This window comes from Triticum aestivum, chromosome 5D (assembly GCF_018294505.1).
Source record: "Triticum aestivum cultivar Chinese Spring chromosome 5D, IWGSC CS RefSeq v2.1, whole genome shotgun sequence".
NCBI lineage: Eukaryota > Viridiplantae > Streptophyta > Magnoliopsida > Poales > Poaceae > Triticum > Triticum aestivum.
Genome location: NC_057808.1, coordinates 15,554,488 through 15,569,628, shown reverse-complemented (window position 1 = coordinate 15,569,628; position 15,141 = coordinate 15,554,488). Strand labels below are relative to the sequence as shown.

General features: G+C 48.3%; 1 long non-coding RNA gene and 1 pseudogene across 6 annotated transcripts; one reads left to right on the top strand and one right to left on the bottom strand.

Annotated features, from left to right (window-relative positions):
- Positions 1 to 1,087: 1,087 nt before the first annotated feature.
- Positions 1,088 to 11,062, top strand: LOC123120139 (uncharacterized; annotated as a pseudogene).
- LOC123119146 (uncharacterized) lies at positions 1,225 to 5,239 on the bottom strand. 6 transcript variants are annotated; one of them, XR_006458449.1, is made up of 9 exons: positions 5,083 to 5,239; positions 4,778 to 4,994; positions 4,300 to 4,559; positions 3,189 to 3,518; positions 2,894 to 3,093; positions 2,707 to 2,805; positions 2,032 to 2,623; positions 1,644 to 1,899; positions 1,225 to 1,422 (listed from the first exon to the last, which is right to left on the bottom strand). It is a non-coding gene; the product is annotated as an uncharacterized lncRNA (long non-coding RNA). The 6 variants fall into 6 exon arrangements; XR_006458450.1 differs by having other exon boundaries at positions 3,189 to 3,506; XR_006458451.1 differs by having other exon boundaries at positions 3,185 to 4,559.
- Positions 11,063 to 15,141: the final 4,079 nt, after the last annotated feature.

The following is a 15,141-nucleotide window of genomic DNA, read 5'->3' as shown; positions in this document are numbered from 1 at the left end:
TCGTCCGTCTACGCATGCCCGGTGCTGGCAACACCGGTGTGTGCCTTGGTCTACGATGTGTCCCCGGGCTTGGCAAACCCGCCGCGGCGCTTCATCAACAACATCTCCTTTCCGGCGCACCACTACTTCGACACCACTGCGCCCATGCTAACTCGGTGCCCCCTTGCGCCCGCGGCTCCACAGCGACTCCCTCGACAACGGCTACCCCGACTCGACATCGACCACGGCATTCTTCGCACAGCTACCTCGACCACGGCTCCACCACCTATGCTCTCGGCTACCACGACAAACGGCACAAAGGGCTACCGCCTTGCTTGAGCAACCTCGTCGGTTTCCATTCCGGCCACGACTCCGCGATGCGTCGACCATTACGACTGTGGGGGGGGGGGGTGTCCGTCGGCTTGCCTTCGGATTCCTCTCCAGTCTCACCGTCTGCGTCGCTACCGTTGTGACTGTGGGGGGATGTTGAGTAACGTGATTGTATTAGGAAACATAGGATAAACTAGGAAGTATTCTGCCTTGTCTTGCATTCCAAGTAGATCATGTACTCCTATATATATGCCCACGAGGCTCAAGCAATACAATGAACAATTCCATCAAATCTCTCTCTCCCTTCTAACACCACCAGCACCCCATGGCGGCGCGCCTGGACAGACACGACTCCTATCCAGCTGCATGCTACTTGCGGCTCGGTGACTCGGATCTTGGACTTGGCATCGTCGGAACCAATGACCAGAAGCCAAGCCGGTCCCCAACCGCGCGGTCCCTAGAGACCTCACCGGCGTACCCGACACCCGAGCCCGGGCCTCCATGCCGGCGGCATTGTGGCGCGGACGGGAGGCCCCTCCTCATCGCCGCCGTTTTCCGAGTGCCCATGGTCTCCGGTGGTGCGGTCATCGGCCACGGCGAGCCGGCCACCTCGTGCTAGGTACATACTCCCTTCGTCCGAAAATACTTGTCATCAAAATGGATAAAAGAGGATGTATCTAACCGTCAGTATGGGCCCGTGCCGTGCGACGCGGCGGTGCTTTGATTTGGTTTGGTTTGGTCTGGGCTTGGTTGGTGGTTTTGGGTCCTCCGTGGGTTTTGATGCGCTGCAGGTGCTGGGGGAGATGGGGAGGAGCCTCGCAATGGCGCGGCGAGCGGAGGCTCTGCGTCGCCCAGATCTGCTAACGGAGGCGTCGAATCGGCGGAGAACGCAGGTGTGTGCTCTCTGCTCCTCTCTACTGCTCAATCTGCTTACCCTGCCATTTCAGTTTGTCCATTATCACACTGTTGATTTGTGTAAACGCATAACTAATTTGCATAACTTCTTCTGTTAATTGCATAGCTTGCTTCTGTTGTGCTCCGTAATTATGCTGTGCCTTTTGTTGGTTTGCAAAGCCAGCCTTTTTCCTCAGTCCCTCCGTTGAAGAGTTAATACTGTCGCCACAAAAAAAGAAGAGTTAATAGTGGAAATACTACTTCCGCGGGGGCCTGTAATAATAATAATCTGATTGATTCATTTCATGCTTTAGCATTAAAGCTGAAAGCGCAGGCACTTTGCTGTTCCTCTTGGTTTTGGGCCTTCGGGCCAATATTTTTGGGTGCCAAGTACGACGTGGAGCAATTTGAACTGTAGATCTGAGCTTTGCTCGAGTTACCTATCTTCAGCTTTGGATAAAGTAGTGGATTCCGCCTCGAAAATCCGCAAGCGCGGACGAGCTCGCATACTCCTGGAATCGGTAGGCGCTCGTTTCCTTCGGGATATGGGCTGGTCAGGTATTGTCGACCGTATAGGGTTGTGACGGACCCACATGCATAGCGGACAGCTGTTTGCTAGAGTCAGCCACGACGTTCTGGACCGATCTGCTCATGCTGTTGCGTGCAACTGCCAAGACGATCTGTCGATGAGCCAAACTGCCAAAGGATGGAAGGAGCAAGATATGTTCAAATACCAAGTAATTTTTCTTTTGTTTTTTTCTCAACAACAAAGAAACTGTGCTTTTATTTGCTCTGGCACTGGTTCCAGGGGCGAGATGTGGTACTTACAGTTACAGGTGTTGGGAGGAGTCGTCTTGAGCATGACACCATCGAACTCTTGCATATAATGGAGCACATAAAACCCACTGTCAGCGCTATGTTTCAATTTGTGTTGTTGATCAGTACTAGAAAACTGCCCGCTGAGCACGGAAATGGAATCCAGAACACAAACACTAGGGAATACCTGCTGCGGCTGGGATGTATGCAGAGTTGTATTCCCTCCGTTCCTAAATATTTGTCTTTCTAAAGATTTCAACAAGTGACTACATAAGGAGCAAAATGAGTGAATCTACACCCTAAAATATGTCTATATACGTCCGTATGTGATAGTCCATTTGAAATCTCTAAAAAGACAAATATTTAGGAACGGAGGGAGTATTTGTAAGTGCATGAGAAAGTAGGAAAATGCTAGTCTGGAAAGAATTCACGAAGACATCACCATAGGCTGTGCAGAATAAGCTTGCTTGTCCGGGCATGCTTCTTCATCATTTGCCTAAGCGGGGCCAATGCCAACATTGGGTCCATCACCTACAGAGTTATGCGTTTGATGTCGAACTCATAAAGGCACCAGACATCATCCACTATCAGCGGCAACCATGAACTAGAAAAAAGAAATGATGTGAAAACCGTCGCATGTTCATTCCAGTCATGATACTGTGCATCACTCTTCGCAGGCTCACTTACATTTTAGCATTCGCGCAAGTCGTGTTGGAGTTTCTGCTTGTTGTACATCCAGAATATCCTGTCCCAGTGAGGTTTCTTTTGGCCACACATGAATTCATCCTGCATTTTTCACAGAATGTAAATTACGATAATTCGAAGCATCAAGCACTGGACAAATGGGATTGAAGGAGGTGCTAACGGTATTCACCTGAAAACTCAGGTTCATCAAACACCGCCACGGCCCACGGGGAGCACTTCCTGGGTAAAGCTTGTCGTCTTTCAACTGCATCATGCGGACGGATGTGCCCGTCCTGTTTGCCTTCAAGCCAAGATCTGGCCCATAGTTTTTCAACATGGCATGCCCGTCAAGCTCCAGCTTGTAAGGCTCATGGTGCGGAATAACACTTTCTGCAACATGTGGGGATTCTTTTTACAACGGAAACCTCGGGACAAATGTACTGCACATGTGTGTGCCACCATGCGAAACAATCACACAAACCTACCAGAATAAACCAACTGCAGGAATCTCAATGCATATTCCTGGCCTCACTAACGACCTGGAACCTGGCCTTGTGTAGACGCCTACCAGACACGCACCATCGCACGCAAGCAATGGCAGCAGCACACTCACCAGCCACCACTGGCTCACTGGCGCTGCACCACCAAGCCTCCAGCGGCACTCTGCCATCTGATGCGCGACCGGCTCGCCCTCTCGTCTGATCCCTTCCCCTCCCTGCACTCGCTGCAACACTACGCCTCTCCATCATCGGGCGCCGACCTGCTTAGGCGCATTCTCTGACCGTCCCGCACAGCCTAATAAGCTGCATGAATTCCTTCACCATAGTCCATAAAGATAAAGGCACAAGTCTTTAATGCAAAGATCGCTCACTACTATTATAGTGCTTTACAAATGTCTCAACTTCATTGATGTTGGCTATTTCGCTTTGATTTTATGGATTTAGAAGAACTTGCAGGTAATAGTTTATCTTTGGTGTTCTTATTTCTTCAGATCTTCGGATGGCTGTGAGTTGTGATATACCAGATCCTAACCTGCCCTACTGTTTGGTGTTGGAGAATTTGAAAGATATGAGATTCCTGAGTATCCTAACACAAACTGGCAACAGACTCAGCAATATGGCTCAATTACACAAAGCTTGTCAAATGTGTATTGCTAATTTTGTGTTATTGGCAGAACTGCAGACAGCAGAATTACATGCACAAGATAGTTTGTGTGCTAACTAGGTTCACAGGGTACCCTGCATTTGGCTCTGAATTGGTCCCTTTGTCTCAAAATTGCCTTGTGAGCAAACAAAGGCACTGTTGCCACAGCCAACAATCACATTAATCCTGTATCTAGCTGTCTTCAAATGGTTTCAAAAGTGTTGCCTCATTACTAAATTCACGTCTAATTTTGTTAATTTGGTATCTACCAAAACTATACTGAAATAGTTTGGTGTATACCGAAACCAAACCGTATTTTAATTTCACACCATACTTGCTGAAATATTGATATTGCACAAACCAAAAAATATCTTATTTACCGAACCAAATAAACCGAATGCACAGAGTTAGCGACTACCAATTCTGAATATAAGAGATTGAAGAAACACTCACTGAGCATCAACACACTATCTCTTGCATGCACTTGGTTCTCTGACGTCCAGTCTGTTCTTTCCATGCCTAATTTCATATTCAATTTCCCGAGTACAGATTGTAGTCATACACTTCTCCCAGTGAGTCAAATATGCTGCCGACTTCAGGTACTACAACAGTTTGAGTCTTCTTCTTTGCATATCCCGTGATTGTTTTCTCGAGAGTGCACACTCTGCTAGCATAGGGGGGGCCGTTCTGTAGGTGCCCGTCCAACATGACCCCTGTGTCAAGTAGATCATTGCAGTCACACATGCCTCATCGATTTTAACTTTGAGGAACTACTACTCCCAACACATAAGTACGTACTTATGTACGTATCAGAATTCAGAGGTACGTTCAATTCACTAATATGTCCTCATACGCAGTTGCAGCATCACAGGATCAACTGCAGTATAGACATGCCAACAGTACAGTCGGGCATAGTTCACGCATGATTTACCTCTTGTCTAACCCGACGTCTGTGCCCTTTAACTGTTCTGAGTCCGGCGCCGTCAAGCTAATGGACGCACAAACCTGTGCCCTTCAGGTCTAGCTGCAGCGCCGGTGGCGCATCCCCCACCTCACCAATGTCGGACTCGGCTACCTTGCTCAGCAGATCTGCGACGGTGTGAGCCGCCGGCGTGTACTCGCCGCCCCCAATCACCGGCAAGGGGAACCTGCCCGAAGAAGGCAACGTTCCTGAGATGTACTCACACCAAAAGAGTGAATAATCCCGAAAATCAAGCGAGGGTAAATCCAGAATACCTGCGCACTCGGATCTGATCGGAACTAGAATCCATTCCCGGCCGCCGCCATGGTGATCCTCTCCGCCGCGCAGCCGAAAGCACCCAAAAGTGAATGGCGTCTTTGAGAACAAACATCTATTGCCTGACTGGAGGGGCCGAGGGCTGCTGATTTTACCTACTTTTTCAGTGACATCGCAAACGACATGTGCGCACGCCGGTACATGGGAAGGCAGCGCATCCTGTACCGCTGGAACATGACGCTGACTCCCGTCACAGCACCGTTCCTCATCCGTTCCACGTCGTACGAGTCCAAACCCGTATGCGTAATGACGCCACCGCGTATTTCCACCGCACTAAATGCGACCACCACGAACGCGCTGTTCTATTCGTCCACGAAGCAGGAGCGCGCGAGCTCGTCCGCCATATCGCCCTTCTCATTCCGCCTTCTCTTACCTAGATTAACTATCGTTCCGTGTCTTATGGCAAGTTGGTGGCCTGATGTTGGCTGTCAGCAAGCAAATAAGAATTCTCTGTGCGTTGATGCATTGGATTCTTTCTCGAGTCTGACAGTCCTCGAAATCCAACATATCTGTCGTTAGTTAGTCGTGCTGTTGGGTAGGATATCTTGGAAGAACATGTCGTTTCTACATTGGTTTCTCTTTGCTTAGTTTGCTCTTAGTGGTCTTCCACCACATGCTGTCCTAGTCACATGTGCGTTTTGTTCTGTGCCTATCTCATTAGTTCTCAAAACAGGCTTTCGTCCCGCTTTTATAGATAAAACATACGTCCATACAACCACATCTCATGCACAGTCATAAAAGAGAAATGCTGGGGCCACAGCACAAAGACGCCCAAATGAAAGAAGAAGAAACAAAAAGGCCTCAGGGGCAAGCTACGAAACATGCGAACGGTCGGAGAGCCGACGCGCGGTAGACACCAGGGCGTCCAGGAATAGCTGAAGTCGATCACGATCCCTCGGCCTAGTGAGCGGATGCCAGTGCTGCAAGAAGGCAAGAAATTTGAAGAAAGAGTCAGAAGCACGTAGCGGGAACACCCGCTCAATCACCATCTTGTTGCGAGTAGTCCAGAGAGTCCACATCATAGCCACGAAGATGAGCCAGAACAGTCGGCGCTTACGGCCAACCTAAGTGGCCCTAACCTGTAGAAACTCTGCAAGGTCATGAGCCTCCCACTCTAGCCCTAGAGCCTCACGAACAAAGCACCAAAGTGCCTGCGCTGCTACGCAAGAGAACAAAATGTGCGTTCCCGTTTCCGGGACATGGCACAAAGGGCAAAGGCCATTGCCCGGACCATGGCGTTTCAACACCTCGATCCCCGAAGGCAGACGGTCACGGAGGAGCTGCCATACAAAAACCTTAATCTTCAAGGGCAACGGTGCCTTCCACAATGGGGATAGTCACCGTAGAACCGGCATACGACATAATGCCTGATAGGCCGAACTAACGGAGAATTCACCCGAAGGAGAAAGGCTCCAAGAAACAGTGTCAGGGTCCTGAGACAGAGGAAGAGGGACTACTTCCCTCAGGTCTGTCCATTCCCGTACCTCATCTGGTCTGAATGAGCGGCGGAACGCAATGTTCCATCCCTCCTCCAAAGCAGCCGCGGATACAAGAATGGCCGGGTCATCACAATCGCAAAGAGCCTCGGGAACCGCAAGCGGAGAGGCTCGCCCTCAAGCCATGGGTCCAACCAAAATTGGGTCCCAGACCCATTGTTAAACCGAGAAACGCAAACCCAGCCTAATCTCTTCCTTGATGGCCATAATAGATTTCCAGAACTGGGACCCAGCCGAGTGTGAGCAAGCCATGAGGGGTTGGCCCTGCAAGTACTTGGACTCAACCAGCTGCAGCCACAACCCCCATCTCCCCGCAAGATCCGCCAAACCCAACGCAACATAAGTGCAACGTTCATCCGGCGAGATGCAGGGATGCCCAACCCACCTCGGTCCTTTGGCAAGCAAATGTCAGCCCACTTCACCATATGCACACCTTCGGGTAAGATGTACATCCCCATCATATACAATGGGAGGCTGGCAAGGTTAGAGCTAATGAGGACAGTTTTGCTACCTTTAGAAGTGAACCTACCCCACCAGGGCTCCGCACGGGACGCTACTCGTCCCACAAGCGGATCATACCTACTCACCAAAATCCTGGACTCAGCCAAGGGCATCCCCAAGTAAGATATGGGGAATGACGCCAACCTACGGTTGAGGTTATCCGCGATCCGAAGCTGCTCAGCCTCCAAATAGCCAAGGACCACCACCTCGCTCTTATCAAAGTTAATCTTAAGTCCAGACATTTCCACAAAGCAGAGCAAAAGGAACTTAAGATTAACAATGTCCGAGTCCGAGCCTTCCACCATAATCATGGTGTCATCCGCATACTGCGAGTGAGTAACCCCCCCCCCCCCATCCGGGATGAGGTGACTAACTACACCCTTAAGGTGGCCGGACAACAAACTTATCTAAGATGCCCGCAAGGGCATCAACTGCGAGGTTAAAAAGCAAGGGGGAGACAGGGTCCCCTTGCTTTACCCCTCTGGAAGCCTGAAAAAAGGGTCCCACCTCGCCATTTATGTTGATCGCCGTGTTCCCAGATCTAACCAGTTGCATGATCCCGGAACACCACCTCTCGTCAAATCCTCGACGCTCCATCACCAACCTCAAAAAGGACCAATCCAGATGGTCATACGCCTTCTGGAAGTCCAATTTGAGGAAGACCCCCTTAAGCCCCTTCGACGCCACCTCGTGGACGATCTCGTGAAGGGCAAGAATCCCGTCATGGATCCGTCGGCCCTTCAGGAACGCGGACTGAAGGGGGTGAGCAATCCTTTCCGCCACCGGGGATAAGCGAGTTGCACAAACCTTCGCAAAGATCCGCTCCAACACGTTGATCACCGTGATGGGGCGGAAGTGCCGAATATCCGTCGCCCCAACTACTTTGGGGATCAGAGATATGACACCATAGTTAATCCTAGCCATGTCCAGGGTTCCAATATAGAACTCATGAAACATGGGATTAATGACCGGGCGTAAGATCTCCCAGAATTTCTGGAAAAAGACTACCGGGAGGCCATCCGGCCCTGGGGCCAAGCAAGCTTTCATAGACGCAATCGCTCGACCCACCTCCTCAGGGGAGAATGGGAGAGTAAGTTCCGCATTCTCCGCATTGGAGACCTGGTCAGCAAGCGGCCAGAAGTCAGCGCAGAGAGAGACGCCTCCGCGCGGCTCGGCCGAGAACAACTCCTTATAAAAGGAGTAAATATGGGTGCAGATATCCTCTGGGCTTTCGAGAAGAACATCTCCATTCCAGAGGAAAGGGATGGCGCACTTCTGCCTGCGGCCATTAGGAATCCCCTGAAAGTAGGCAGTGTTCGCATCCCCCTTAAGGAGCCAGTTCTGGCCCCCTCGACGCTGCCAGAACAGCTCCTCGCTCTTGTAAATGTCCATGAGCGAGGCCTCGAGGGCGTATCTCCTAAACCAGTCGTCAGTAGACAAGCCCTGCCCGTCAGCAAGGTCATACAACACCTTAATCTGATCCGGCAAGCCCTTGCCTATCTCATTAGTTATGTGCCTATCTCCCAAAGTTTTGAACGTATCATTGTGTACACACACGTTGTTAATTCTATCTACTTTGGAACATCTCATATTTCGTGGTGTTGAAATTTGTTGCCATAATTTATTAATACCTACTTGTTCTCACATGTGTCCTTGTTGTCATGTATTAGTACCTGTCAGTTCTGAAGTCACCATGCTGTTAAGTTTCTAACGACTTTGGTTCTGCAATGGTACAATCAGCTACTATTAGGTGTTTTTCAGGCTTGCCCATTTATTTATTTGAAAGCCCGTTTTTTAGCTTTGTCCCCTATATTAACAATGTCATTTCATCTTAAAAAAAGCAATGTCATTTCAGGCATGTTTTTGCAGTTAGTTGCTTCTGACTGCTTTACAAACTTAGCTGCAAGAGAGGCATTGCAATTATCTTTTGTATTCTAACTTTTTATCTCAGGTGTAGTTGTGGATTCAGTGCCCTTTGTCCATCATTGCATATCATTGCAGGATACCATCGCCACTAAAAAATTACTAACAACTGTAGGTCCTAGGAGACAACATCCAATTGTAGCGTCTGTTTTATTTTTACTGTTTGTTCAAGTTTGCAAACATCAGTTACATTTTGCACTACCAATTATCTTTAGTTGTCTTGACTGTGTTACTCTAGTTAGACTTGTCAGTATGACTTTGATTTTGCCTTTCCTGCTAACTACAACAATCCACCTTACCCTCTTTCTTCTGCCCATCTAATTTTCTTTATTCTTTCATACTCATTTATTGTGTTGTGTTAAACATGCCTTCAAATTTTACCAATGTTTATTCCTAGTAGAAATACTGCCATGCCTTTTTTTCAGTTGTTTCTGGCTATTCCCACATGCCATTGTATTTAACCATTCTACCTTTTTATTCATATATCAGCGTGTGTGTGCTGACCTAGTGATTCACTGTTTTTACAGAACATGCTTCTCCTAATGCTGCTAGAATTCAAGCCATCACCAGTGACTACATTGAAACCGGCCTGATTCCCAATAATTCTTCTGAAACTGCAGATGAAGGCAATGGAACTGATTCAGAAAGGCCTAGCACCAATGGAATCCAACATAAAGTGCCTGAAAGTTTCACTGGAATTGGACCGCTTGCAGTTGCACACCCAACTGAACGAGAAGATTGTCTTGAGGAGTACCAGGATGCATCTTCTTTTCTTCATCAATCAGATCCGGAAGATGGTGCAGCAATGGCACGTGAGTCAGATGTTCCTATGGAAATCAAGAATCTGGATAAAGGCTCAGTGGGTTCAAGTGTGGCTGCAGATGTAATCTCTCTTGAAAGATATGACACGTGCAAATATCAGTTTTCAAGAGAATCAAGCATGACTGATTTTCCTGCTGGATCCGAAGTTGAAAACGAAGCTGAATATTATGCGGAGAATATAACTCCTGGATTGGTTGGGCGTGAAGATGGCTTAAACCTGCAGAGTACAGGTGACTGCTCAGCAGACATTGACAGCAACAATACAAATATTGTGGTTGACAGCAAATCTGATAAAACATCTGGCAGTTGTGAGTTTATTGGTGATTTAAATCCCTCATCTCTTCAGAAGTGCTCTCCGCTTATGTCCGACCCAGAATCCCAATCTGCATGTTCCAGGAAGGTGGGCAGTTTCTTTAAAGATGGTATGGACGTTCTGGATTGCATGTCTGAAGTATCGCCAAGAGAAGAAATTGTAGAATCATATCCTATTGGATCTGAAACAATATCTAATTCTGGAGATAAGGTGAAGCTAATTCATACTGAAAATACGTGAACTGATCACTCCACAGAGCGCTCTTCACAGAACTTGTCTGCTCAAGATACTTCAGGTGTTCAGCTGCCAGTTGATAATTCTTGCTTGGTAAATTCAGTATGCTCTGTACCTGGTTATCAGAATGATCTGGCTGTTACTAATGTCGACGGCATGCTCAAGTCCATTGCTGAGGACAACTGCAGTAAAGGCATTTTAGTTAAGGGCAGTGCATTGGATTCTTCCTGTGAGGCGAGGCCTGAACAACAAGAGGAAATCTGCAACAGAGAGAGTGCCACTGAGGTTCCAACAAATTATCAAGTGTCTACAAGTCAGGAGCATGTCACATTACTAATGGATCAAGTGACTTCTACCAAGAATCTATTCAATATAGATGACACCAGGAGTGATGACTTATTTGAGCTTGCTTCTGGTTACCATTTGGAGGCACCAAATGTTTTTGAATCAGAGCAGGAAGTTGACTCTACATCTCAGACAGTTTCCAACCAAACCAGCGTTGCTGATGGGAAACACTGTCCGATCTCAGGTGAGAATTCTGGGTTTTCACTTTCAACCTGTGTGTGCTTTGTACAAGTTGGTGATTATTATTTCTGTTGTAGTACTAGTAATGTCTCAGTTTGTTGCTGAAATTCAGACAGTTCAGAACATAAAACTTTACTGGACATATTTGTACCATTGTTTGTTCTACCAATTCTTCTATTTTGGGGTTGGGAATCTACAATTCCTAAATAGTTAATCCCCATTAACTCTAATTCTCTCAACATGCGGCTCTCCATCTCACCAAGTGTGCGACCAAGTGTGCCATGTAAGCATCGACTAACATTATTTTGTAGCCCCATGCAAACCACATCCACTAACATTATTTTGTAGCCCCATGCAAACCACATCCACTAACATTATTTTGTAGCCCCATGCAAACCACATGCATACTCTTTGTTCACATACAGTGCAAGTGTGAAAGATTTCTGTATTAAAAAAATATTAGCTTTTGATTTAGATCGTTTTCATCATACATAATTCATCTGGAATTAATCTTTAAATTCCCGCCGCAACACGCGGGTAAATCACCTAGTAATAACAGTAAAAGAAAAATGTAAGCTATGGAAGAAGTTCATCTCAGTTGTTTAAGCAAGACGAAGCAGGGGCCGAGGGCTCCGTACAACTACTGGCACTCTAGCGATGAGTGCTGGCTAATTGAAGCTGATGGGATACTCCGAAGGAAGAAGAAATACAAAGGCAGGGACGTACCGGTGCTGGAGCTCATATGGAAGTTCAAAAAGGTCCCGTCACCCATCATCTACCGTGGCGAACTTACCGTGCCCATTGTCCGCCAAAAGAGGAGACATTTGATGGATAAATTTCACGAGGCGGTAAAGATGGGTGACAAGTACAAACCGCTCAACACGGGCGATAAAGACCTCTACAACTGTTCCATAGCGGCATGGCCACATATCATTGAAGAAGCCGATATCATGCACGACCGCGAATAATATACATATAATTTATATATGCATGACATGGATGTTTTTTTAGTTTTTAAGGACGAACGGTCTTGACGTGTCAGCTTTTTGAGCTCGAGTCTTGTTAGTATAATTGCCATAATAAAGATGTACACATTTACGTTTCGTCTGATGATGTGTATATATTGTTTAAGTTAGGACGTCAATTGTATTATCAACTAGACGATGCGCCGCACGTTACGGCAGGATGTTAGCATGCCAATCAGCTTGCATGGGGTTGCACGTTAATTAAATAAGAAAAGAAAAGGAAGAGGAAATATTAGCGATGTTGTGGTACAATGTTTTCCTCCTGCATGTAAGGATTAACTGAAAGGTGATTCAGTAAATATCTGCTCAAATTAAATTGGTTGGTCTGATCGAGTACACCTATATATAAGATTAACAGGCTGCCCGTCCCCTCCTCTACTCCCCCTCCGACGCCTCCGCGCGTGTGACCGAGGGGCCCTAGCCCTAGCCGCCAGTCCTCCCGGCCTCCCCCCTCCGCCGCCGCCGGTAGTCGACGCCGGGAAAGCCCGTGCGTCCGACGGCGACGGAGGAGGTACTGCCACCCCTCCCGGGTCTACTGGTGACCCGGGACGCCTCATCTCGAGGGTATGATACCGATCTGGATCGTGGCGACGCCGGTTTGGACCATGGCGCCCGGATGGACAACAACGGCGTGGCGGCCGGCTGACGTCCCGGGTCTACTTGAGGCGGTGGCCACACACAACCTCTGGATTTGGCACTCCTTGTTGGGGAACGCAGTATTTCAAAAAATTTACCTACGATCACGCAAGATCTATCTAGGAGATGCATAGCAACGAGCGGGGAGAGTGTGTCCACTTACCCTCATAGACCGAAAGCGGAAGCGTTTAGTAACGGGGTTGATGTAGTCGAACGTCTTCATGATCCAACCGATCCAAGTACCGAACGTACGGCACCTCCGTGTTCAGCACACGTTCAGCACGATGACGTCCCTCGAGCTCTTGATCCAGTTGAGGACGAGGGAGAGTTTTGTCAGAACAACGGCGTGGCGACGGTGATGATGAAATTACCGGTGCAAGGCTTCGTCTAAGCACTACGACGATATGACCGAGGTGTTAACTGGGGAGGGGGGCGCCGCACACGGCTAGGAACAATTGATGTATGTTCTAGGGGTGCCCTCCCCATGTATATAAAGGAGGAAGAGGGAGGGAGGCTGCATAGGGAGCGCCCAAGTAGGAGGAATCCTACTTGGGCCCCTAGTCCAATTTGCCCCCCTACCATATTTGGACAAGGGGAAAGGAAGGAGGGGGGAGGGAAAGGAAGTAGGAGTCCTACTTCATACTTTCCTTTTCCTCCTCTCCTTTCCCTTTCTCCCCACGTGGCTGGCCCTATAGGGGGCGCACCAGCCCCTTGTGGGCTGGTGTGTTCCCTTACTACATGGCCCATGCGTTAAGCCCATATCTTTGCCGGAGGTTGCCCGGAACCCCTTCTGGTGACCTGGTATCACCCAGAACACTTCCGGTGTCCCAATACCATCGTCCTATATATGAATCTTTACATCTCGACCATTTTGAGACTCCTCGTCATGTCCGTGATCTCATCCGGGACTCCAAACAAACTTCGGTCATCAAATCACATAACTCATAGTACAAATCGTCATCGAACGTTAAGCGTGCGGACCCTACGGGTTCGAGAACTATGTAGACATGACCGAGACACATCTCCGGTCAATAACCAGTAGCGGAACCTGGATGCTCATATTGGCTCCTACATATTCTACGAAGATCTTTATCGGTCAAACCGCATAACAACATACGTTGTTCCCTTTGTCATCGGTATGTTACTTGCCTAAGATTCGATCGTCGGTATCATCATACCTAGTTCAATCTCATTACCGGCAAGTCTCTTTACTCGTTCCGTAATGCATCATCCCATGACTAACTCATTAGTCACATTGCTTGCAAGGCTTATAGTGATGTGCATTGCCGAGAGGGCCCAGAGATACCTCTCCGATACACAGAGTGACAAATCCTAATCTCGATCTATGCCAACCCAACAAACACCTTCAGAGACATCTGTAGAGCATCTTTATAATCACCCAGTTACGTTGTGATGTTTGATAGCACACAAGGTGTTCCTCTGGTATTCGGGAGTTGCATAATCTCATAGTCAGAGGAACATGTATAAGTCATGATGAAAGCAATAGCAATAAAACTAAACAATCATTATGCTATGCTAACGGATGGGTCTTGTCCATCACATCATTCTCTAATGATGTGATCCCGTTCATCAAATGACAACACATGTCTATGGTCAGAAAACATAACCATCTTTGATTAACGAGCTAGTCAAGTAGAGGCATACTAGGGACACTGTTTTGTCTATGTATTCACACATGTACTAAGTTTCTGGTTAATACTGATGGGGAATGTAGTAATTTCAAAAAATTTCCTACGCACACGCAAGATCATGGTGATGCATAGCAACAAGAGGGGAGAGTGTTGTCCACGTACCCTCGTAGACCGACAGCGGAAGCGTTATCACAATGCAGTTGATGTAGTCGTACGCCTTCACGATCCGACCGATCAAGTACCGAACGCACGGCACCTCCGAGTTCAGCACACGTTCAGCTCGATGACGTCCCTCGAACTCCGATCTAGCCGAGTGTTGAGGGAGAGTTTCGTCAGCACGACGGCGTGGTGACGATGATGATGTTCCACCGACGCAGGGCTTCGCCTAAGCTCCGCAACGGTATTATCGAGGTGTAATATGGTGGAGGGGGGCACCGCACACGGCTAAAATATCGTATATCAAATGTGTCTAGAGGTGCCCCCCTGCCCCCGTATATAAAGGAGCAAGGAGGAGAGGGCCGGCCAAGGGGAGGTGACGCGCCCAAGGGGGGAGTCCTACTCCCACCGGGAATAGGACTCCTCCTTTCCTTGTGGGAGTAGGAGAAGGGAAGGGGGAAGGAGAAAGAAGGAAGGGGGCGCCCCCCTCCCTAGTCCAATTCGGACTAGCCCATGGGGAGGGGTGCGGCCACCCTTTGGGGTCTTTCTCTCCTTTCCCGTATGGCCCATTAAGGCCCAATACGAATTCCCGTAACTCTTCGGTACTCCGAAAAATACCCGAATCACTCGGAACCTTTCCGAAGTCCGAATATAGTCGTCCAATATATCGATCTTTACGTCTCGGCCATTTCGAGGCTCCTCGTCATGTCTCCGA